Source organism: Stenella coeruleoalba (genome assembly GCF_951394435.1).
Source record: "Stenella coeruleoalba genome assembly, chromosome: 7".
NCBI lineage: Eukaryota > Metazoa > Chordata > Mammalia > Artiodactyla > Delphinidae > Stenella > Stenella coeruleoalba.
This window is the reverse complement of record NC_137153.1, coordinates 63,863,183-63,890,736: the sequence shown is the minus strand read 5'-3', so window position 1 is coordinate 63,890,736 and position 27,554 is coordinate 63,863,183. Positions and strand designations below refer to the sequence as shown.

At 35.0% G+C, this 27,554-nt stretch overlaps 1 protein-coding gene across 13 annotated transcripts in view; it reads right to left on the bottom strand.

Moving 5' to 3' along the window:
• The window catches only part of PTPRD (protein tyrosine phosphatase receptor type D), a 2,135,645-nt gene that overhangs the window by 1,067,114 nt on the left and 1,040,977 nt on the right, over positions 1 to 27,554 (bottom strand). The gene's annotated exons all lie outside the window — the stretch shown is intronic.

The following is a 27,554-nucleotide window of genomic DNA, read 5'->3' as shown; positions in this document are numbered from 1 at the left end:
TTCCAACCCTGGTAATCACATTAACCAGCCAAATATAAAATCCATCTTCAGCAAACAGGAGTTTTCAGCAACCAGTATCTTTCACCATGATTATTATTCTAGTGTTTTATGCATCCTGCTTACTAGGTCTTAAAGGTACAGCACAAAATAACCTAAGGTCCTGACTTCCTTGGGAATGTTACAGGGTATATTAAGCATGTCCTCTACGGGTGTCCACAGCCACTGTGCATCAAACATCATATGCTTACTTTACAAACTGTAGAGCAGGGGCATAAATGAAGTACAGATTAAATTGAAGTTTCTTGTGAGATGACTATATATTATTTTTGATGGTGTTTTCCATAATGTTTACAAACATCGCTGGCTACAGATAGATTTTCTGCACCAAATGGCCAAATCCTGGCTCTACATTTATTCCTTTCTGTGGTTTGCCCTACTCTCTCCATAGTTGAGACCCTAAGACACAGCTAAATAGTTTAACAAGCTGCATTTATTGTAAGACGATTTGGCTATATTTATGAAATTGAATTCTATTCTTCTCAAAAGTCAGGCTTGATGGCAGGCTTATTCTCAAGGCTTATTGTTTAAATTTGTCAGTTTCCAACTTTTTGATCACCAGTACCCCTGAGAGCTAGAGCATACTGTCATGTGCGTCTAAAGTAAAATAGCCCCACAAAGGGATTAAATCAAAATCTCACTGGGTAGCACTATCTTTCACTCAACAAATAGTTGTTCACTGGTGAATCTGGCCTAGCAGCACTGGATGATTATAAGAACTGCACTTATGGCTATAGAACACCTGCGATGTCTGCCTCAAACTGAGACGTGTTGAAAGTGTGAAACACACAACAGACGTTGAAGACTTCGAATGAAGAAACAATATAAAATATCTCAATATTTTAAAATACTGTCTATGGGTCATAAGGATAATGCACTGAATATACTGTGTTAAATAAATATACTTTAAAAATATTTTTATGTGCTTCTTTTCACTTTTCTATGTGTAGCAACTAGAACACTTAAGTTATATATGTGACTTGCATTGTCTATTGGATGGTGCCAATTTAGAAAGATTCTGAAGTTCTGTTGTCTTCTTAGGAGTCATAATTTTAAGAATAAGGCTGCCAATATTACGCAGAGATAAGAGTTTTCAATCAAAACAGCTACCTGGCTCTTTTTTTTTTAAATTTCATTTATTTATTGAAGTACAGTTGATTTACAATGTTGTGTTAGTTTCAGCTCTACAGCAAAGTGATTCAGTTATGGACACACACACACATATTCTCTTTTTAGATTATTTTCCCTTATAGGTTATTACAAAATATTGAGTATAGTTCCCTGTGCTATACAGTAGGTCCTTGCTGGTTACCTATTTAATATATAGTAGTGGTTATACGTTAATCTGAAACTCCTAATTTATCCCTTCCTACCTTTCCCCTTTGGTAATCATAAGTTTGTTTTCTATGTCTTTGAGTCTATTTTTGTTTTGTATATAAGTTCACTTGTATCAAATGTTTTTTAGACTCCACACATAAGTGATATCATATGATATTTATCTTACTCTGTCTGGCTTACTTCACTTAGTATGATCATCTCTAGGTCTATCTGTATTGCCACAAATGGCATCATTTCATTCTTTTTCATTGCTGAGTATTATTCCATTTTATATATGTGCCACATCTTCTTTATCTATTCATCTGTGGACATTTAGTTTGTTTCAATGTCTTGGCTATTGTAAATAGTGCTGCAGTGGACACTGGGGTGCATGTATCATTTAGAGAAATACAAATCAAAACTACAATGAGGTATCACCTCACACCGGTCATAATGGCCATCACCAAAAAGTTTACAAATAGTAAATGCTGGAGAGGGTGTGGAGAAAAAGAAAACAACTCTCCTACACTGTTGGTGGGAATGTAAATTGATGCAGCCAATATGGAGAACAGTATGGAGGTTTCTTAAGAAACTAAAAATAGAGTGCAATCCCACTCCTGGGCATATGTCCAGAAAAAAACATAACTTGCTCTTGTGTGGCAGATTTAGTTGAGTGTTAGAAAGGCATCTGTGGGAAAAAGAAGTCCGAACTTGGGAGAGAGTCTATCTACCAGGTACTGGTTTATTGAAACAACATTTCTTATCCCAAATAATAACATACTGTAGAAAAAAAATAGTTCATTGATAATAATGAAAGAAAGGGTCTTTTGATTGTTGGTAACAAATTTACCAAGGTCTATTTTGGTAAATATCATAGTGGATATGCAGTAGAGAAAGACAAAGTTGGTGCTAATTTACTTAGAGTTCAATGTGGGTAGCTTTCTTTTTAAAGTTTTGTACCTGTCTGAATCTCTGTCTGAGCTTCTGAAGGAAAGAATATCTGCTCTCATTACGCTTTGTTACATGTAAGATGACTTGCTTAGGTACTTTGGATATAATGGAAAATCAAATTTAATGGTGTCATAGGCCAACTTGGGACCACAGAATAATTTCACCAACCAATACCGTCAGGAATCATTCTTGAGCTACTGGGAATATAATTTGGATGTGGAGAGAGGAAAGGAGGTTTTTGCTTTTCCTCAGTGTTACTTCCAGTAAAAGAAAAGAAAAAGGGTGAGGTCAAGGAGTCCTGGAGTAGAGAAGTGGTAGAGAATGGATGCGAGGCTTTGATCCCAAGTATATGTCTTTGTAGAAATTGTGAAGGAAGTGCTGGTGGTGGCCAGGCTTTCAGGTCATGACTGTAGTTTGAACGAGCTAAGTGGCACTCCTAGTTGCAAGATGATGAGGTTTTTCAACGGCACGTCAAACAGTACACTCATATTGTATGGCCACTTCTAACGTTATCTCTGTTTGAATTTCTTGCTTTTGAAGATGTTTTTAATATTTAAATATTAATACTACTCCTGGACTCTACCACCTTTGTCTTCAAGTACAGGAAAAAGCAAAGTATGATTTATTGGCATTGATTCCCAAAAAATCATATTTAATACATTTTCAAAAGTCATTATCACATTAAAGCATTTAGACTATTTGAATAGAATAGAAACTTTGAGGTTTTTAAGAATATTAAATTTAAAACATTTTATTAATTCAAGATACTAAAATAGAACTTGTTTCAGTCAACTGATACAGTGGAAAGGAAAGTGTTTTCAAACAGTATTCACTTAGTGGAAAAGGGAATACATATTTTGAAATGAAGGCACCTGTCCTATTCTCCAAAGACTTGGCTTCATTCTGACTGGAGTGAAGCTATATGAGCCCAAATTCCAATTCAAATAAAAGATGACTGGGATATGGCTACATTATTCACTGTCCTAATAAACTGCCATATGGATTGGGCTGGGACTCAGGAGATAGGAATTGAAAGTAAATGTAACAAAAGTCTTGTTCATCATAAGTGTAGAGGGACTAGAATCAATGTGAAGGTGCCACGCTGTCTCACATAACCAAACAGCGATTTGGTTATCAAATCGCCTTACTATTAGGCAAGATCAAATCAAACTGTACAGATTTAATATGAAAGGTTTTTTCTTCTCTCATAAATGACTGGAGCTTAGATTGTAGTATTTGAATTTTTTCTTACAAATGGTTTATAGACCAGAATTCAGATGAGTGGAGTCATCTCTTTCCATGGGAGCTATCAAGTTGTACTGTGTAGGTCTTGGGATCTAGCAGGTGGACTGATACATCTATGACATTTAAAGTATTAAGTACTTGAATGGGAGAAAATGTTTACAAGTAATATGACTGATATTTATATATATATATATATATATATGTCTATATATACACACACATACACACACACATACATATAGGTTAATATCCAAAATATATAAACAGCTCGTACAACTCAACATGAAAAAAAACAACCACCCAATTAAAAAAATGGGCAGAAGACCTGAATGGACATTTTTCCAAAGAAGGCATACGGATGGAAAACAGGCACATGAAAAGATGCTCAACATTGTTAATCATCAGAGAAATGCAAATTAAAACCACAATGAGATATCACCTCACACCTATCAGAATGGCTATCATCAAAAAGAACACATATAACAAATGTTGGCTAGGATGTGGAGAAAAGCGAACTCTTGTACACTTTATGCTGTTGGTGGGAATGTAATTTGGTGCAGCAACTGTGGAAAACAGCATGGAGGTTTTTCAAAAAACTAAAAATAGAACTACCATATGACCCAGCAATTCCACTCCTGGGTATATATCCAAAAAAAAACCTGAAAACACTAATACAAAAAGATACATGCACCCCAATGTTCACAGCAGCATTATTTACAATGGCTAAGATATGGAAGCAACCTAAGTGTCTATCAACAGGTGAACAGATGAAGAAAATGTGACATATATGTGTGTGTGTAATATATATATAGAATACTACTCAGCCATAAAAAAGAATGAAATTTTGCCATTTGCAACAACATGGATGGACTTGGAGGGTATCATGCTAAGTGAAATAAGTAATACGGAGAAAGACAAATACTGTATGATATCACTTATATGTGGAATCTAACCAATACAACAAACTAGTGAATGTAACGAAAAAGAAACAGACTTGCAAATATAAAGAACAAACTAGTGGTTACCAGAGTGGAGAAGGAAAGGGGGAGAGGCAAGAAAGGGATAACAGATTAAGAGGTACAAACTACTATGTATAAAATAAATAAGCTACAAGAATATATTGTACAACACAGAGCATATAACCAATATTTTATAATAACTATAAATGGAGTATAACCTCTAAATTGTGAATTACTAGGTCGTACACCAGTAATTTATATAGTATTGTTTATCAACTATACCTCAGTTTAAAAATAATAAAGTATTAAGTACTCTGTAATTCAGTGCTTCTGTACATTTAATCCTTATCTTTCATAGTTCAAAAGCAACATGTCACTGCTATAGATATTTTAATTTACAAAAACTGATTATATATAGTATGTATGTGTGTGTGTGTATATATATATATGTGTGTATATATATATATACACACACATATATATACACATGCACACACATACACACACACATACATAACCCAACATAACCCAACACACACACATACATAACCCACACATACATAACCCAACATACATATATATGGGCATACATGTGATATTTATATTACTAAAGATCAAAAGAAACAACTGGATCTCAGCTGAACTTATCCCTTTGCTAATAGTGACAATGGCAATAGAATTTCTCATGGAGCAACCTACACACCAATGATCTTTCATTTTGACAACAGGAATCATAAAACTTCAATTTTAAATAATAAATCAAATTGTTGACATTTTACCTAAATCAATACTCTTCTCATTTCAAAGAAAAAATGAATACTTCTTTAAATGAAATTAAATAATTTATTGCTTAAATAGACGAGCAAAAATAAAAAAGAAATGTCGAAATTGCTATATTTTATAATTACCCTTATTTATTATGTCCTTATATTTCTGACCAAGTTTTCTAATTTCATTAGATTCTGATTTTCAAATTTCGTTGTAGGAAATGTATTGCTTCCATGTAGTTATTTTAAAAAACTCAATACATTTGAACTCCTTTATTTTTTCTTTGCCAAAATTTTAGACTAATTGGAGTGCAGTTTAGCCATTCATAAGTTATATTTTATGCAAAATGTGATTCAGTCAGGTAGCATTACAGCAGTCATATTTATAATGTTAAGCATTTAATTTTTTATATTTTATGTTTTAAAGGGACAGGTATATCTTGAAATACATATTTAATATTTTTTGCCCATAGCATTGCTTCTAAAAACATGTTTCCTATAAATGAAAAGCATATTGAATTTACCAGAAAATATCATTCATAAAATGTAGACCGCTGACATTTTCATGCATCAAATATTTTATGTACCTATCTGACATACTGACAGACATAGGATGGTGATCTATGACTAGCCTTTCATTTAAAATTTCTATCCTGCCTCATTATTTTAATTACAAAAGTACATGTCATGTTTGGCACATAAAGACGTTGGTAATCTAGTCCTACCTCAACCTCAGGCCACTTTCAATCTCACACTCTTTCTTTTTTTTTTTTTTGCGGTACGCGGGCCTCTCACTGTTGTGGCCTCTACCGTTGCGGAGCACAGGCTCCGGATGCCCAGGCCCAGCGGGCATGGCTCACGGGCCCAGCCACTCCGCGGCATGTGGGATCTTCCCGGACCGGGGCACGAACCCGTGTCCCCTGCATCGGCAGGCGGATTCTCAACCACTGCGCCACCAGGGAAGCCCCAATCTCACACTCTTGAGGTAACCAAGAACAACTTTCCACAAGGTACCATATCCTTTTAGGGAAAACAATGGTATATTTCATGTTAATTAAAATAGTGGTTCGTAAAGTTGAATAATGGTTGACGTGACCAATTATCACCATAAAGTAGGTGCTAAACCTAATTTTACACACTCCTGCAAAATGACTCAATCTTAATCTATCAGAGTTTTGCTTTTTAAGTTCAAAGTTTCCTAATTAGCTTAGAATCGTGGACGTTTTAAGCGTAATTTAGCAGTGGGATAAATGTTTCAAGAATACAGACCATTGGAAGAGACAGTATTTAAATTCAGAACCCTCTGACTCCACAGTTTTTGTTTTATCCGCTAAACCAAATTATTTCTCAGTAAAGTACTAGTCAAATGTCAATAGTCACCACCACCACTTTAGGTCCTGATGTGCACTTGCCTCTAACCATAAAGGTAGGTATTTGCCTATGAGGATATACCTGTGTTGAAATTAATAGCAGCTGTCTGGGGAGGCCCATGACCCTCATAGGTAGGACCACTGTAATATTTACCTTACAAACTGGAACTTTTTAAGGGTAAAAGGAGGAATTATAAGTAACTATGCTGTAACAATAAGAGCAAATTGAGCCTCAGGCAAAAGCAGAAGTATGGTCATGCCATTCTGAAGGAAAGCAAGATGGAGTTACGCTTTTTAAACTCCTAATGTTCATTTTAACACACTTCGATCCTTTACTATTCATTTCAGTGATATGAGGCAGGTATTTTTATCTTCATTTTAAAGTTGAGGGGAGTGAGGCCCAAAACAGGTATGACAATAAATAATAAGTGAAAGAACTGACATTTATGCAATGAATGATCTACTAGACTTTGCAGCATATTTTTATTTCTCAGAACCAAAAAAGTAATTTTAAAAATTGGATTGATTACTTATTATATGATGCAAAAGATTATGATGAAGTTAATGAAGACTATGGAAAGAATGCTGTTGGAACCATACATTTTCATTATAAATGTTTCAAAAAATAGCACAACAAATCAATGTTAGAGGCAGTGGAATGCTGTTGCTCAACCTTTGGTGATTCCCAAATTGGACTTTTTAACCTCTTTAATAATAGTTTTCAAGATTTAGGGTAAGGATTGATTTGTGTGTGTTCTAAAACTTTCCCAGAATTCATAACCAGTGGTCTAAAAATGTAATAACACAGTAAAGGAAACATGACATTTACATTTGTACCATGGATGTTTCCTCCTAAAGAATTTGTCATCCTAAAAAATTTTGGTTTATGGTTTTTTACTTCCATTGTCTCAAAGAATTTGGGGGATTTCATTCTTAAATTATATAAAATTATTCTTTAATCCTGTGATGATTTTAGCAGTAAATAAACTGCTTTGATAATTTGAACAGTCAAAGACATTTGCATCTAGACCTCTTTAATTTTGATGATATTTGCTCTATAGATTAACTGCATGTGTATAAAAGGCGGCACCAAAGTTTAATCAAGGACTAAATGACTTTAGACAATAAGGAAGGAAGTGAAAGGACAGCATCTTTAGTTGTAGAAATGCATTTAAGGTCTTGGATTCTGACATTCTGAGAGGTTAATGGCTGTATAACAATAATAGTCAAAATCTAAACAATGCTATTCATCATTTATGGAACCCATGCTATATATGTCAGGCATAGCGCTAAGTATAATACTTTGCATACATTATATCTAATTCTTACAACAAACTTCCATTTTGTAAACGAGAACAGTGAGACTGAGAGCAGTTATGTAAATTGTCCAAGGTCGCACAGCTAGTGCACAGTAGATCTTGCAATTCAAGCCTGAGTTAATTTCCTAACTCACCCCATTCTCCCCATCCCAAATAGTTCCAATTTCTTAAGTGTCAGTGACAAAACTTGTTGTTTGTAGAGCACTGAATATCTTTTTAAAAAATGCTATGCTCTGAAATGTTTAAAGAAGATTTAAAAAACCCAGAATAGTTCATATGTCTCTTTTTTGTTAAATAAAGATGATACTTGAGTGTAATCCTCAGGATTTTACCCATGCTGGAAGTAAACCCAAAGTGCAGGTATGTCTTCTCCAGCATTTGTTTTTTGTTTTTTTAAGTAATTAATTTATTTTTTATTTTTTTGGCTGCTTTGGGTCTTTGTTACTGTGTGCGGTCTTTTCTCTAGTTGCGGAGGGGGGTGGCTACTCTTTGTTGCAGTGCGTGGGCTTCTCATTGCGGTGGCTTCTCTTGTTGTGGAGCACAGGCTCTAGAGCACTGGCTCAGTAGCTATGGCACACGGGCTTAGCTGCTCTGTGTCACGTGGGATCTTCCCAGGCCAGAGCTCGAACCCGTGCCCCTGCATTGGCAGGTGGATTCTTAACCACTGCACCATCAGGGAAGTCCCCATCACTTGTTTTTGCAGCTCATTTTTGACCTACTTATACATACTGTGAGAATGATTACTTTTCAACTCCTTGTTTGTCATAGTGAATATGACCTAAAAATCTGAAGGATAATTACTTCATAAGTCATAAAGACTAAGGCTAATTAGCTGTGGCATTTTGGAGTATGGGAAAATACTCACACAACCATTCTGAAGGTCTGTATTTTTCCTTATGTTTCTTTCTGTTGCAATGTGTACTGTCCTCAATGCCTTTAGACCATCTTCCTCTAGGGAGTGCAATTCATTTTCTAGCATCTTAAAACAGTCCTTATATGAGGGGATAAACAAGTAAGTTTAATATATACACACATCCCTCTCATATTTAGTAACATGAACTATTTTCTAGCATATTTCATCTCCATTTTAAGGAAAGTAAATCAAAACATTTCAATCCCCTGAGAAAATGTAGTAAGTGATAAAAAAAAATACTGATGATTTTTAGTAGACTTTATGAAAACTAACTCAAAATTATTTCCAAATAATAATAGTTTCCAGTTATTGAGGATTTGACTCTTCACAAACATATTATTTAACTATCTGACACTGTTAGGACATAGGTAACATTGTTATGCCAATTTTATAAGTGGTACAAATAAGCTAGTGAATTTAATTAACTTGCTGTGTCTACACAGAATTCAAATTTGAACCAATACTATTAAACACTATTACATATAGGTCTCTCAAAGAACAGAAATTATTTAATTGATGACAATCACCCTTGTTTCACAGATTGAAAGCCTTAAGTAATTAAGTCAGTGGTGAAAATAAAACTCCTGAATTTCTCCATTGTCCTTTTCAGAAAGATCCAAATTATCTGGTAAGCACTGCAGTTTTAAACACCAAGTAAGTATAATGTAAATTTTCTCATAAAACCACCACAGGGTTAGACAAACTGACAATATTGAATATATATTTGATATATGAATTATGTGATGAAAGTAAATCTGAGAGGCTACTCAGGAAGATTGTCATAACACAGACTGCTAAAAATAGTTATTTTTCTTTTCATGAGCAAAAAAAAAAAAAAATGATAAAGTTTGCTGGTAAGAGAATCTTGGATCAATCGTCCTAACATACAATTTTACTATCAAAAGTACCATGAAGATATTGCCCACAAAATTTATTCCTGGGCACATTGAAAGAGTAAGGACATTCATATGCTTCAGGGATTAAACCTATCAGTCCAAGGGTGCATGAATAATATGTGAACCATTCTGCTGATGGTGAAGGAGATAGTGATTGTTGGTATTCCCACCTTTCTTAAATCATGTGCTGACATTAAAATAAGTGTATTTTCTCTTTTAAGGTTTTCTGCTTGAGACATTGCTCACGAGGGGAAAAAGCAGAATTGTTCTCTTAAAAGAAAACATACTCAGTTAAAACTGAAAGTATATTCGAAATATAAGTTCCTTTTCAAATTTAAAATAATTTTCTTTCAGCTCTCAGAACACAAGAAAAGATGATGGATTCATTGCATACCATGAATATGCAAGTTGAAACTCCAAGAAAACGGTATAACATTTTAAAAGGTGAAATTAAAAAGTTATTATTGATTTTGTAGTGCCTCTTTACAGTTTTCATAAATTCCTGCTATTGCTCCAGCTATAGTGACATACTTTCTTCAACAAGGTTATTATGTATAATACATGGAAATATATGCCATGTGCTTTTAGTGTATATAGTGCTTTGGCCATGGAAGATTAACTTGTCTTTAAGATACTGATATTCTTGTTGAGGAGACAAGACTAACATCCATCAATAAATAGAGAAAAATAAAAATTATATGACAAAATGCTAAAACATGTGGTACACAGACTGTAGGTAACCTAATACTTGAGAGAAGAGAAGACTATTAAGTGTTGGATTAGTCAGAAGGTTATTCAAGCCTGGAGAGGCTTCCTTCATATGTCACTATGAGTCTGTACTTGCCACCTGAGTCAAGTTGGGCAAGTTATTCTACTTCTCTGGGCTTCCGTTGCTTATTCTCTTGAAGATATAAAATAATGCCTATATCAGAGATTTTATTATAAGGAGTAAGTAAATTGGTATACATTGGAGTGTGCACTCTACATACTTCTGTGATGATGAGGATGTTTGTAGCAGAGTTTACTTAAGTAGTGAATGGTGGAATGTAGAAAGAATAGGGGCAGAATGCGCAGTAGAAAGTTAAGAAGATGATGAAATATTTTAAATATTTATTACCAAGAAAAAAAAATGGACTTGGTAAAGTAGAAATTGGAAGGTATCAAAGTCCAACACAGGTGGGTTTAACTCTTGACTCTCACAATTAATTATCAGTGTGTTTCCAAGCCTTGCTCTTCCTCTATTTTCTCATCGTGGAATTCAAGTGGCCAAGACAGACCACTTTAAACTTTATTGATAATATGATCACAGGTGCATTTTTAATTATCTTACCACATTGCTTTCCCCATCAAATGTCACTAGTAATTTCATACAACAAGCATGTTGCCCTTATGACATTAGAGAATACAATTTAGAATCATTTAGGATAGGAATACAAATATCAGAAATAGTTTGAAGATCATATGAAAAAACAGCAAACATATCTGTTATATTCAGCAAGCTTGATTTATCCATTAGACTCACAATCTACAAACATTTAATGTCCCACAAAATGTTTTATTTCTTCTAGAATCAGAAGAAAAAAGGAACATAATAATAATCAATATATATAATAATCCAGAGGGGATTATATTTTTTTTATACGATTACAGTCATAAATGTAATTTTTAGATTTTTTTTTTAAATGGAGAAAGTGATCCATGAAGGCAAAATGCTTAGGTGCTACAAAAGTCATAATGTGGTCTGTTGTTCAGTTCTGTTGGGCTCACTTTATACCTAGTCTAAGGTATAAAGGACAGGCTAAGAGAAGCAAACAGAGTTTAAGCTCTGACACAATCATACCTGAAACCAGCACTGCCCTTGTAGTTATGTGAAAACATACTTTTCACTGTTTAATCCAATTTTCATTGTGTTTTCTTCAACCCAAAGGATCCTAATAGACACAACTAATATTCATAAATAAAGTCTGCTTTAATTATCACAAATATAATTCAACATTTCACTTTCATCATAACAGAAATCTTAGTCAACGTTTTCACGCAATTAAATAATTAAAGAATAAAAAACAACAAACAAAAATAGCTGTGTACAATAAAAGTAAAGCTTAGAAAACCATGACCCTAGGATCCCAGATTCGAAGAGGTTTTGCATTAAAATTACTCAGCTTAAATAGTTATTTCAAGCTTTACTCACTTTTTCCACAAATATATGTGTGTCCACATACATGATAAACAGAAAATCTTCTAAAAATTCCATATGCATCCCTATCTGGTAACACCTCAAATCTCCCAAGAGGATCTCACTTTCGCCAACCTGTCTACACCATCTTGGTCTCTTCCTCACCTCTGTTCTCAGTACCACATTAGCGCCAGATAGCACACACATGTGACTCTAGCAGCTCCCCAGAGACAGTTCTTTGGAGAATTTGCAGCATTTTTCTCCTTCATTGCCCAAATATTTGAGTAAAGGAAAGGCTGCTATAGGAAAGAGGAAAGCCCAAGAAGCACCGCAAGTAAATGCACTGTAGTCAGTACAAAGTAAAAACAGGATCAAAGTTCAAGTACTTATTGCCCAGTCTCTTCTCCTGAGGACATTGGCTACAATTATTAAATGACAATAGTTCCAGTCAGGGCTTAAACAGCACATCTGTATTTCTTAACATTTGTTTCTTTCTAAATAGAAATAACAAATATCTATGTAAGATAATTAAGAATACAAAGAAAAAAAATGAGGGCTGTTCTTTAGGATAACATTTTGTTTTGTTCTATATTTTACTGGAATGATTTAACTAGGAGTATCACAATCATGCATAAGAAATTCCCAAACATCTACTTTGCAAGGAAGTTTAACTGTCAAATGCCTTTGACATTAGGACTCTACTTTCTTAAATGGTTTCTTAAGTCACTAAAATAATTGGCAAACTGCATAGTTACAAGTTGATTTTTCTTCTTTACTTAAAAGATGATTTTAAAATCTGTAATGGTAAGGAAAATAATCTGCAATCACTCAGTATAACTAAATGCTTTCTAGCATATCAATATCTAAGAGTAAGACCTATCCTCTAAAAGCACTGTGGCATAATAAATCCTTCTTTGTCTTAGAATTCATGCATAGAACATGACAGCAGGGAGAGTCGGCCAAGACAGACCACTTTAATTTTTATTGATAATATGATCACAGGTGCATTTTTAATTATCTAACCACGTTCCTTTCCCCATCGACTGTCACTAGTAATTTCAGACAGAGAGCGTGTTGCCCTTATGACATTACAGAATACAATTTTAGAGTCATTTAGGTTGCTTGTAGATTGACAAGTGGCCTCACCTTTTGTGAGAATACAACAAAGAGAGTCAATGGACTTAGAAAATTAGATGCCAATCATCTTTGTAACCTAGAGGTGAGGAGTAGTATGAGAAAGGTAATCAAGAATATGGAAGTTTTCAGCATTAGTTTAATGGGTAAAATCACTGTAGTCTAAGGACAATTTAGGCAAAGGAAGCAACCTCCTGGTATTGAGTGGGAGATGGGGAGAAAAACATGACATTTTGGTCTTTTCTTCTTTAGAAGGCTTAGAGTATCCTCCTCAATAACTAGTACTTTCAGTGATAATGCCCAAGAATAGAGAAGATCCTGGACGCTCTGGACCCAAGGAATTAGTGACTCATTACCTAGGTTTACAGCATTACGGCAAAAGAAGAGAATAATGTTTATTTTTTAATCACGCTACTGTCTGTGAAGATTTGCCTTCTGTTTGGTGCATAAGAAACCACCCACTTTCTCTGAGGTTAAAAAACAAAAAACACTAAAACCCTTTTGTATGTTACTATATTTATGTTGTATTTTAAAAATAACATATTTTTAAAGTGTTATATTTTGTAAAGGCCCTAGTTCTAGGTCTTCTGTGTTAAACACATAAATTGTGGTCTTTACTATGTTCTGTGGCTACCTCTTTTTAAAACTAATGAAAAAAAACTACACTTTTTTATAAGAATGAAGAAGAGTAAGCATTAGAATAATAGATTAAGAAAAGTCTAATTTAAACAACCAAAACAATAAGAAAATGAAATTTTTAAATGTGTCATACTCATATAATAGAATACTATGGGGCAAAATAAAAAGCACCAGCTTACTGGTAGATATGTTAACCTGCTGAATCTCAAAAACTTCATGTTGAATGAAAGAAGCCAGTCACAAAATTGTATACACTGTATGTACATTCTGTACGTATGTACATACAGTTATATGAAGTTTAAGAATAGACAAAATCAAATCACAGTGATAGGATCAGCACAGCAGTTATCTCAGGAAAGGGGATGGGGTATTTTAGGGAAGGAAGACAAAAGAACTCTCTTGGCATATGGAAATGTAATATATCTTAATCTGGGTTGGGGGTTTATGGATGTGCACAAATGTAAAAAAATTTTAAGCTGTATACTTAAGATTTATGTATTTTGCTGAATGTAGGTCATACTTCAATTACTAAACAGCAGAAGAATTAACTTTCTGCTATGGTTAACACTGGCTAACATTCATTCAGCACCTGTAGGCATTATTTCCTTTAATCCTCACAGCAACCCTATGATAGAGACACTGCTATTAGTCCCGTTATTAGATGAGAAAAGAGGTATAAGAAGGTAAACGGGCACAAGAAGATAGAAAACTTCCCAAGCTTTTTAGCTTTTTAGCTATTACCTTGTGGAACTAAGATCAGAACTCGCTCTGGTCCCAGAGTCCACAGTCTTGAGCACCAAACTATACAGTTTCTCCCTATCAGTTCCCAATAGATCTGGTTTTAATTTGCAGAGGAGCTTCATGTAATAGAAGACAACAAGGTTATACAGAGAAATAGAGTCATTAGAAGTATCAAAGCAATGGAAATGGAAAGAAAAAACTATAAGTCAGTGGGTTTCTGAGCTTTAACTCATTTTCAATTTATGAATTATACATATGGATGTGGAATGCTTTTAACTGTAAATATCACATTGTTCCCCAAAGTGTATGCAAGATAAGCTGTTTGCCTGTTGCAGTTCTTCAAAGATAAATGGATGTTAAAATGTGTCAAACAGCTGTTGTTTCAGGACTTCTCTCCCCACATTAAAAATAATCTGTACTATGTTATCAGAACACTTCTACATGTCCTGAAAACAAATAGGATAAGTACAAAAAATGAAGGATAATCCATTATCATAGACAATCTCTCAGCATGATTTACCAAGTAGTAGAATAAGTGTTAGAGCCCGAAAAAATATATTTTATATTTCAGGGTACAGAATTTATTAAGATTCAGAGGAAATATTTTTGAATAAAAGATGGTATACACAAGTGCAGCTAGTTAAATAATTATGAACAAATTACCTCCAGATTTATTTGTACCATTCTTAAATGTGTTAAATGCTTGGCCTTTAGGTTAAATTCATGACTAACCTTGCTTCCTTCAGTGGGCACTCCTTGGGATTCATGTACGCAAAATAACTGAAACTGGTTCTTTCAGTTCATTCTCTTCTTAATTTTGAGCACTTTGATTAGAGCACGGCTTATTCTCAATCTTTTCACTCTGAAGTCTCAATTTTTTAGCCTATATTTATATAGCGTTCACTCCGTTTCCCTCCAACTTCCAAATTCTTTGGTTACTACGTAGATACTCTGGTTTCTTATTTAACAAATTAAAAATGATAAAGAATTTGCTCAATTTTATGCCATAATTCCACAAAATTCCATGCCTCTCCCCCCATCATTTTCTTCTTTCTCCCTCTAAAGTGATGTCATTCTGGTACAACATTTATTCCCCCAACTTTACTCTGGACCTATCAGATCCCTGCCTGTCCCTCTCACTCAATGGATTAGTATCAATTTGCTATTCTAGATGTCCCACTTCCCTTTCTCGACAGGCTCCTTCCCAGCAGCATCTATAACTGCCCAAACCTGCTCCTATGTTTCAAACCTCCCTTGTATTAAATTTTCTGTATGGCCTCTACCCTGTCATTTTGCTTTCCTTTTACAGAAATCCTTCTTGCATACGTTGTCAACATTTCTTATCTTCACACCCTCAAACAAAAATCTATTGTCAGTCTTCTGCAGTCTCTTCTTCCACCCCATGACGTCACTGGCAATACTATTTTCTAGGCACCAATATTCTCGTTACTGCTTCTTATGGATATTTTTCATGTCTTATCTTTCTGAGTTTCAGTGTTATTTGGTGCTTGTGGACAAGTTCCACCTAGAAAATTTCCCTTTGGTTTCAGACATAATACACTTCCCTGGATTTTCTCCTGCATCTCTAGAGGTGCCTTCTTAGGTTTACCTCTCTCTTTTTTTTTTTTTGCCTCCTCCTCCTCAAATGTTCAGTTTTGTTTTGTTTTGTTATTTGCGGTACGCGGGCCTCTCACTGTTGTGGCCTCTCCCGTTGCGGGGCACAGGCTCCGGACGCACAGGCTCAGCGGCCATGGCTCACAGGCCTAGCCGCTCCGCGACATGTGGGATCTTCCCGGACTGGGGCACCAACCCGTGTCCCCTGCATCAGCAGGCTGACTCTCAACCACTGCGCCACCAGGGAAGCCCAAATGTTCAGTTTTTAATTGTTTGTATCTCTGTTGTAAGCTTCAGAGTCATATCCCCATCTGCCATCAGGCTATCTCAGCTTTGGAATACAACTTAATTTGGATAACTTCCACTTATCCTCAGACCTCAGATTAAATATGGTTTCTTCCAAAAGGCATTCTCTGAGTACAGATTACACATCTCTCATAAACTCTCTTAAAATGTAGTATTTCCCCTCTTACGACACTTAACATATTGTATTATAATTGCATGTTCTTTTGTCTGTATCTGCCATTTTTCTCTCCAGCTCCATAAAAGTATGGACCATGCCTGCTTTTCTTTTCCAGATGTATCTCCCACACTCATCACAGTGCCTTGCAAATGGCAGGTACTCAAAATGTCAAAAGGCATTTGCTTTTTCTGGTACCAGTAGCATATCATCCTCAGTATTATAGTTTAATAATAAAATAGGAGAATGAATAAGGGCTGCTTTGCCCTAATCAAATAGTATTTTACTTTTTCATTTATGTTCCCAAATTTCTTTCAGATAAAATTTCCAAGACAATTCACCAAACCCATTGAGATTTTGACTGGAAATTCACTGTATCTATAAACTTATTTAGAGCAATTAACATCTTCAAGATATAGTATTTAGTTTTCCCATTCAAGATTGCATCTTTATATTAATCTATAACTTTTATGTCAGAGTAAGTATAATGTGACTTTCTTTACATATGTCCCACTCATTCCTTATTAATATTCTTTTTTTTTTTTTTTTTTTTTTTGCAGTACGCAGGCCTCTCACTGTTGTGGCCTCTCCCTTTGAGGAGCACAGGCTCCGGACGTGCAGGCTCAGCGGCCATGGCTCACGGGCCCAGCCGCTCCACGGCATGTGGGACCTTCCCGGACCGGGGCACGAACCCGTGTCCCCTGCATCGGCAGGCGGACTCTCAACCACTGCGCCACCAGGGAAGCCCCTTATTAATATTCTTAAGCATTTTATGAGCTTTGTTATTATTATGAAAGGTTTTTTTCATTACATTTACCAGTGAGACACTTTGATTGTTTGTATAGATGTGATGCGGCTTAGTGTTTAAGAACGCAGGCTCAGAGCTAAACTTCCTGGACTTAAATCTAAGCTCCTCTACTTATAAACTTTAAGACTTTAAGCAAAAAAAAAAAAAAAAAAAAACAAAACAGACTGTGTTAGGCTTTTTCTTTCTTTCCGTAAAATGATACCTAACATAGGATTTTTATAAGAATTAAATTAATCAACACATGGAAAGGGCTTAGAATATTGTCAGATATATAGGCAAGTGTTCAATAATGCTGAAGATTATGAACCGGTAGCTTTGCTCAATATTGACATTCACCCAAACAACTGAATTAAATTCATAATCTTAATTATTCTATAATTAAAATGAGTACTCTCAAACAAATACTATTTTCACTGATTTAGGCGGGAACATTTGTCCATGTGTCAATTCAGTAGACAACTGATAGAAGTTGTTTCCAAACAAAAGGTAGAAATATTATCTAATTTATTAACACATACTCACCATTTTATGTCTTATTTCCCAGATCCTAAAACATGCACACACACACACACATACACATGCACACTCACTCATTCACTCACATTGCAATGATCATTATCTGGAATAATGGAAGCTTAACGGGTCTAATTGCTTGAGTTTCTTATCTTTTTCATAATGGCATAGAATTTGTTTGGGACCCAGTTTTATTATTTGCCAGCTGGATATAACAATCCTTCCTTGCTTTAGTGTGGTTAAAACACATGATATGAACAACTTAGCATAGTACAAAGCACACAGCCAGCTCCCAATATATGTACTTTTATATTGTGGTAGCAATAAAGTTCATCCAAAGAGTGGCAGCGTGATGGAGTGAGAACACTGGAACGGGCACCGTCTTGGCTCTGTCAGATACTAACTTTGCCTTTCGGTCAGAAACTCCACATATCAGGGTCTCAGTTTTCTCATGTGTAAACTGTGCAGGTTAATTTCAATGATTTCGCAAGTCTCTTTCAGTACTAACATTTCAGATTTCTACAGAATGAAGAACATCTACTGTTGGCCTACGACAATAGTTTGTTTTGCACATTGGAAGGAATCCTTAAGTGTTTTTACTGGAGTCCATGAAAGAGTCAAGAAAGAGTTAACTTACTGAGGAAAATTTAGTCTTCTAGCTCCTTTCTTAGAGCAGTGCCTATCTTTGTTCAGTTATTTTAGCGGTACAGTTCTAGGATTTCAAATTAAAAATAAAATTAGGCTATTAGGGTTGCATTCCACAAGAAGAGAAGTGATTTTATTGCTAAAGGGCCTTCCTGTATCTTGCAATCTTGTAAACCAAGTAAGAATGTTGACATAAATGATGTTTTGCACTAGTACAGACTTCACAGATAGAGCTGTGACTTCTAAAGATCCAGAAAGATGAAAAGTAAATCTATCCTGTAATTTAAATCCAGGTTACAAACTTGGACTCCACCTGGGATTTAGTGTAGATTTGATAAATTATCATATCTCAGCTCAGGGAACTTTCTCCACAGCCTTTCATTCTCACTTCATTGACATTTCCGTAAACAGTATTTAAGAACTGGATATGAAACTCTCCTCATTTGGCCTTTAGTGGCAGGCAGATTTATGGGGAGAAAAAAGAAAAACTTTAAACAACAAATACAGTATAAAGGGAAATTATCTTGAGGTTGCAGAAATTTTAATAAATATTTACTTGGACAAATTTAAATATCCCATTAGGGTTGTCATTCAGGAACATTATGTCACTGATTCGAGCAGTAAGATGTTACACAAATAGAATAATGAATATGGGTGCACTAAAACATAGTAATTATAAGATAGGAAATCGCCATTGTGGTAAATACAGAATGATTAGACAATTAGAACATATCTGTTTGCTTCATTTCAAAGTGTCCTTTATAAAAAAAAAATAAAACAATACTTTCAGTTCCATAAATACTTTTTTAAAACAGCTTATGCTTATAGTCTGTATCACTCTCTCTATCAATTGTTTCCCTGTGAACTCAAAAAGAACAGGTATTGTCATTAGTTAAGATTTGGGAAACAGAGCTAACTTCTTTCTCAAGGCAACTTAGTAAATCAATAATGAGCACAGACTAGAAGAAAAATCCTATTGTTTCTCTTCTGTGATAACCATGGCACTCAGCTACTAGAGTACTTCACATATTTCTCATCATGCTGACAAAACCACTGTGATGTAATCAAGACAGATGATAGTATTACCTTCTCAGTGGATGAAGAAACAGTTCTAAAAACTGAATAACCTGCTTAAGTTTGTGTACACCGTAAGCAGCAATGGGAGATCATGAATTCCGACTTCCGGTTCTATGAACTTTTTACTATACCACTCTATATTTTATGCTATCAGACAAACATTTTAAAATAATATATAAGTTAAATTCTATTTCATCCAATGGAAATCTTCTGTTGTTGTTAGAATCTTGACTTAATAATACCACACTTTTCTGAGTTGGGTTGGTATGTATTAAAAAAAATCATCTTCAAACATCTAAAATTAAGACGAATTTTGGAGTGAGACTGGCTTGTTTCAAATGCTTCTCTTAAGTATTGTTTTAAGTATCAGCAAGTCAGACTGGGGTGTGGAAAAACACTGTATGAGCAGGCACTCAGAAAAATAGCTCTCCTTTTTTCAGAGTATAGGACTCCTCTTTCAAGGGTCCTGAAAGAATATATTTAAACAAAAACACTAACACAGACAGTGCTAATACACTCTAGTGTACAGAACTCCCCAATGAAAAACAATGCACAATTTACTTCTTTCATTTGACACTCTCTCATAAATAAAAGAGGGTAATGAATTATAGTTTGTAAACACTAGAGCCAAATAATAACTGCTGATTGCTAATAAACTGCAATGAAAATTTATCCATACCAAGCAGAAGTGATACTGCAGCAAAAAACATTTATGAGAGAATTGTACATTAATAACAATTCTTGGCCTGTCCCTTGAATATTAATTCTTCTGTGAGCAGCTTTTGTTTAAAAGAAATATGCAGAATTATTGAGTTGCCCTTTAAAACCTGTCCAAAACTGACTTTTCCTCCTTTTCTCAGTTGCTTTCCCATTATTGATATTTTTTAAGAAACTACCAAAAGGAGCTATTTTGTGAAAATGAATAAAACATTAAATACAGCCATCTAAAATTAAAGTGTAACCTCCTCTTCCAGTCATAATAGAGAAGGTGATACTGGGCTTGCCCTGCTGGTGTAAACAACAATAAAAGTGCTCAATTCACATGAAGGAAATATTTCAGGCATTGGATAATACACAGTTCAGGACCATGATTTTTGAGTACGAACAAAATGGGTGTTTTATATTTCCTCAGATTTCTTCCAGGGAATGCTTTTCTGGCAGCGGTAGAGAGAGGTACAGCCCCAGAACACAGCAGTGCCACCAAACTGAGAAGACAGATACTGGAGTTTGGTACTGCTAATGTGAATGGATTTGGTCAGCCAGAGTATTGAATCAGAGAGTGTGCTGCAGATGACGCCACCTAAGTGTGTGGGAGGGTTCACTATGGGTCCTTGTGCTGTAAGGAAATAAACAAACCTTTACCACAGGAAATGCTAAAGCAAGTTTTGGCAATATTCCAGACAGAGGCATGGATTTATGACATCTATATTTATGTGAGTAAATATGGAAGATTATTTTTTCTCTTTAAAAGACAAACGATTGTTTAAAGCAAAAATAATAAAGCTGGTTTTTGAGGGTTATAACAGTTGTAGAATTAAAACATTTGACCACAGCATAAGGGATGGTGGTAAATGGATTGTTACTGTTTTGTGGTACCTATGTTTTATGTAAAAATGTTCAGTATTTAATTCTAATTATGCATTGATAAATTAAGGATATATATCATAATCTCTAGAGCAGTCATTTGCAAACTACAAAGAACCAAAAGACTGGCTAAAAAGCTAGTAAAAAATTCGTTACTAAAAGATATTCAATTGACCAATCCAACATAAGAGAGGAAAAACAGAGAAACAAATAATTGAAGGGACAAAAATAATAAATAGCAAGGTAAAAAGTTTAAATCTAATCATGTGAGTACTTACATAAAATGTGAGTGAATTAAGCATTTCCCATAAAAGCCATAGATTATCAAATCAGACAAACAGGTATCACTCAAATTAATTCTGTCTTGACAAGATAACATCTTAAATGTAAAACCACAGATAGATGGAGAGTAAAAGACTGCACAAAGATATTCCATGCGAACAGTAAGTAGATCCGAAAAAGTAACCTTCAAAACAAGAATCATTACCAAAGATAAAAGAGAAAAATTTACTAATGATGAAAGTTCAATTCATCAGGAAGACATAACAATTGCAGAAAATGGCCAGATTAAAGTGAGAAATAGACAATTCCTCAACAGTAGAGATTTTAGCTTTTTCTCAGCATTTGTGAAACAACTTAGCCCCTCAAAAATTCCATAAATAGGGCTTCCCTGGTGGCGCAGTGGTTGAGAGTCCGCCTGTCGATGCAAGGGACACAGGTTCGTGCCCCGGTCTGGGAGGATCTCACATGCCGCGCAGCGGCTGGGCCCGTGAGCCATGGCCGCTGAGCCTGCACGTCCGGAGCAAGTGCTCCGCAACGGGAGAGGCCACGACAGTGAGAGGCCACGACCGTGAGAGGCCCGCGTACCGCAAAAAAAAAAAAAAAAAATTCCATAAATATATAACATGATTTTGATAACTGATGTATATAGAATATTATACTCAACAGTTGAACATGAAATATTCAGCAAAATAGGCTACACATCCTGGGTAATAAAATAAAACTCAACACCTTACAAAAGATTAAATCTTATGGAATATTTCCTGACCACACCCTAACTAAATTATAAATAAGTAAAAACAAGAAATCAGACAAGACGTAAATATTTGGAAATGAAACAACATAATTCTAAATAACCTATGACTCAGGGAAAAAATCTCAAAGAAAATTAGAAATATTACACAGTAGAAAAAAAAGCACAGAAAATTTGGTAGGATGCCTCTGAAACAGTAAGTTAGAGGGAATAACAGGAAATATTATGTGTCACTGTTGGGAGTATAAAACAACTCCTTTGAGTAACTATTTGGCATTTTCTCATGAAGTTAGACATTCACTGACTATATGACTCAGTAATTCCACAAGCAGATCTTTAACTGTGAGAAATAAAAACATATGTTCACTAAAAGAATTATATAAGAATGTTTATAGCAGCTTTATCCATACTAACCCAAATTGCAAACAGCCCAACTGTCCATTTGCAGCAGGGTGGATAAACAATTTGTGGAGTATTCACGTAATGCTGACTAAGAAAGGAGCAAATTGATGATATAGCAACATCCATGCATTGTAAAAACATTATGTCGAAGGAAAGATTCTACACGCAAAAGAATACATAATATGTGATTCCATTTATTCTATCCTCTGGAAACTAGAACAGAGTTGCCTGTGATAGTGGGGACTGACTGGGAAGGGGCTCAAGGAAATTTTCTGGGTTGTGGAAATATCCTATTGTTGACTGGGGGCTTGGGTATGCAGGTATATATATTTATTAAAATTCACTAAATTATGTCCTAATACCTTTTGGATTTCACGGAATGTAATTTTTTGCATTTAAATAATCAAATACATAAATGAATGAAGTCAAAGAAGGGACTTGTGTGGCAGCTATTTTAAATATCTTTTGCCAAATTTATCATCTTCCCAATTTTTTTTTCTGAAATTTACTCTGATTTTAGTTAGTTTAGTTTAGCCCATATCTCTCCATATTATTAGCACTGGAGTTTGTATAGATTGGTTTCACTTCCAGTACCTATAAAAAGAAGGTCTTTGGTCCTCTTTTCTTCTTCTTATTAGAGATGTTAAGGCACACCACAGATGAGATATGTAGGTTATGCTATGGTAAAAAGCTAACTCAAAATTTTCAGTGGTTTAATGCAACAAGATTTGTTTTTTACACTACACATCCCATACATGTCAAATGGGGGAGGGGTTGGTAGATTGTGCTCACACAGACATTCAAGGGCGTAGGCTCTGGAAAGCTTCACCAACCCGTGAAGCTGTCTTATCAGCCTCTAGCCTCCAGAGTCACAGAAGGGAATAAGAGTGTATGGAGAGCTCATAACTTGGTCCAGAAATAACACATGCCATTTCGACTTGGAGCTCATGCATTATAATTAGCTACATAACCCTAACATAACCACAAGGGAGACTGAGAAATGTTGAGAAAAGGATGTGGAAATTGTTGAATGCTACCATCTCTGCCACAACTATCATGGCTAATTCAACTTCTATGGTAATTACCAGATAAGAAATCGATGGAGCTATAACAGCATCAAACCTAGGAATCCTGTGCAGGGCTATGGTAGAGTTGAGAACTTAGGCAGAATATAGTCAAAGGTTTTTTCTAAAATTTACTAAGACACTCCTAAGCTAATGAACTTTTGCTTTTTTGTCCGAGTTATTTTATTTTAAAATTTATGATCTATATTTATTAATTAAAATATGTGTTAAAATATCTTTTCCCAAGATAATGTTGCTCAAATCTGAATAAAAGAAATTTGGATGTAAAGATTTCATAAGCCTTCTCATTGCACTTCATAGATAATTCACATGCCTTGTGATGGCCAACAAGTCCCCTGTCTCCTCTATTCCAAATCCATCCTAAGTCATCTCCCAACACCCACTGATTGTGCTTCAGCAGCACTTTTTCATATCATGAAAGATTCCTCTCTGAAGCTCCAATGTATCTTTCCCTCTCAGGCCGGAAGTTTTTCCTCCAATGCCTAACCCTGCATTTTCACACTGGTCTCCTCACCTTTCACCTGCTAATGTAAAGAACAACACTGTTCCTCTATCCTTCCACTCATACGCTCTCTTAAAAGCACCACCCATGATCATGAGGACAGGAACGAGGCTGGATTTGTTCTCAAGCACCGGCACACAGAGGACATCTGTAGGCTCTTAAATGAATAGGTGTAGCACACAAAACACATGGCTATCAAAGAATGAGGTACCATCAAAGAGTCAACTCAAGAATTTATCTCGATAACAATATCACTCTGCCATTGCATAAAATAACTTAGAAAATTAAAAAAAAACTCTCACTGTATCCCTTATTATACTTGATCTTTATATAGTATCTTTTTGAAATAGGTAGATTAGCATAATTTTCTCCATTTACATGTCAATAAACTAAAGTCCTTAGAACTTCTGTGAATTAATCTACATCACAGTACTAGACATTTATAAATTGTGACCATGACTGTTAGCTGCAAACCAAATCTGTTTCTTCTTTCCCTCTGGGCCCACACTTGCCTTCATTTCAAAGTGTCTGCACTGAGTGTGGTTCTGTTTCAGATTTCTAGAAAATGGAATGTGTGAGTAGGTGCAATGCTTCACTTCCAGGCTTAGTCCACTATACTCTCTCATGGGCTATCTTTTATCCTTTTTTCGTTCATCAAGCTAGGTACAAATAAGTGCAGGGACCTTGAAAACCATGAGAAAAACTGTAGAAGAAGATTGAACCCCTAAGTAGCACCTGATGGACAGGTCTCCACCAATTAAGAGCATGCATTTCATCCTTTACATGACAAGAGATACATTTTTATTATGTTTAAGCCATTCTATATGTATTTCAGAGTTCATTGTTTAGAGTAGCTAGTGCAGTCCATTTTTTCAAGTTCCTTTTGATAGGTGGTTGTTGCCTTACTCTGGCATCTGAATGCATACTCACACAGGCACAGACACACACACTCTATACAATACTGCAACTGTGGAAAGACAGAGACTGTGCAGGGATCCTAGTGCAGGGATCACATTTGACCAAGGGTGCCAGCTATTGTGCTGTAAAATCCATTGCTTGATTTGCTATGAGAACAAACCACTCACGGACTGCTCCTGGCCAATGACTGAATGCAACAGAGATTCTAAAAATGAAACACTCCTAGAAGATTCAGGACTCCTTTATTGACAGACTTAAGCTCAATGACTCCTTAGACTAGATGGCTGGCAGTCCAGGACACTTCTAAAGCCTTTCTTCTTCACCAGGGGTCAGACTTGTGTCACAGTCTGATGGCTTTTCTTAGCTTTTCTGACTTCCTATTTTCTTTCACATAGGTATTTCCCCTAAATAAATCTTTGCATGTTTAATCCTGCCTTGGCTTCTTCTCAGAAGACCTGGACTAGCAAAACGGCTTCATTCAAGGCTAGAACAGCTGTCCCTCATATACGATTAGCTATTAGTAGATTTATTTCTTAGTCTCACTCTTTCTCAGCTCATTTTATATCATCACAGGAGTTTTTCAGTTATCTTAGTCTACTTTGGCATCATATTTTTTCCTCTTGCAAAAGTGGCTATGATTTCCTACTCGATATATACTCTGAGCAGTTAGAACCCAGTGGTCAGAAGATACTCAACATCACTTCAAAATATTTGTAATTTCTGAAATAATTTGGTAACAATTACAGTATCAGAGAAATTTGTAGCTCTTACTATTTGATGTACCCAAATATTTCAAAAATCTTGTAAAAATGGTACAAGAAACAAGGGATATATCCCTTGTTAAGTCAATGGTCACATTTTGAATTATTTGATGGGTGGCAAGGTTTTATTTGGCTTGTTCCCACAAGAAATCATAATAAAAACAGAAAAATTATCCCAGAGAAATAATATTTTTTTCTTGCTCATCAAGTTAAAAATGTTTCTGAAAATGTGGTTTTAACTGTGATTGGCTTTCTAAATTTCCTTAGGATTCCAAAAAACAACTCATTTTTAAGGAGAAACCTAACTACTTTTTCTTTCTAATATAGTTTTAGAACACAATTGACAACACTAAAGGGATAATTACCAACAATTATCAAACTCTTAAATCTGCAATATTTCCTCATCTCTAAGTAAGTAGTAGGGAATAAAATGTGAGAAAGGACAATCTTATAATTTAAGGATATAGGTCTGACTTTTTAGATTCAAGACATAAGACCTTAAAAGGTAAAAAACTAAGAGCTTAAATTCATGTGGAAATATTGTCTCTAAAGGCAAACTGGGCTAAAATTAACCTAGTCTTGTTATGCTTTTAAAACTGGCTTGAATAGATTTCAGATACTCTATAGTATTTAGCCTACATACAGTTTTAAAAAATCACATGACAACCTACAGAAATGTCTCTATGTTTATAATAAATTGGTTTTATGCAACTTGTTTCCGAATTTTCTCATTGATACTGAAGATGAAAAGAGAAGATTGTACATTTAATTTGTAAAAGAAATATTTGAGTTTTTATCTTAAAGGGGGAACTTCAGGGAAGGAGAGCTTAGCTTACTGCATAGTTAAAACAGACTTTCATAAGAATCAGGGTATCTTATTCCTTGGAGATTAGTTCCAGAGAGATGGGTCCCATCTATCTTTAGAGTCCTGCCTTTATGTTCTTCCAGCTGTATGATTCTAAGATAATGCCTTTTATAATCTCTTGATATGGAAGAAATGGGAAGTTTTTTTTTTTTATTTAGATAATGTCTAGAAGATAATGGAAATGGCCTGGAGATGAATATATAAGACTGTCTCTAGATATCCTTTCTCCTCATATTCTCTTTTTTATATTACCCTTGGAATGCACAATTTGAGATGGCTTAGACTAACCGAGAAAGAAACTGAGGAAATCCATATGTTTTAACAGAAAGACATATTAAGAAGTTATCTGGAATAAGAAAGTTGCATGGCTCTGGCTGTGACCTCATATACCAGTTGTTTGGAAGCATTTCTTAGTCAGATCCTGAGAATCAACCAGAAAAGTCATAGGGCCTAGGTGAGTTGAAACCAAGAATTATTAGCAAAGGGTGACAGCTGGAAAATAAATAATGATTATGTTTTAACACCATAGTAATCTGAGTAACCCAGTAATTCTACTTATAGAAGTTAAGGTATGTACTCAAAGATTATGCTGAAGTGTATTAGTGCTGTATATAATGATCCCAAAATGTTTAAATGACATGTATGCCCAATGACAGAGAGATAGCTGAACAAATTATGGTCCATTCAGATGACTGAATCTTAGGAAATCATTAAAAATGCAATTTTTAAAGAATTAGAATGACATTAGGGAAATTATCATAATAAAATGTTAAGTGATAAAAAGTAGACTGACAGGCATTATA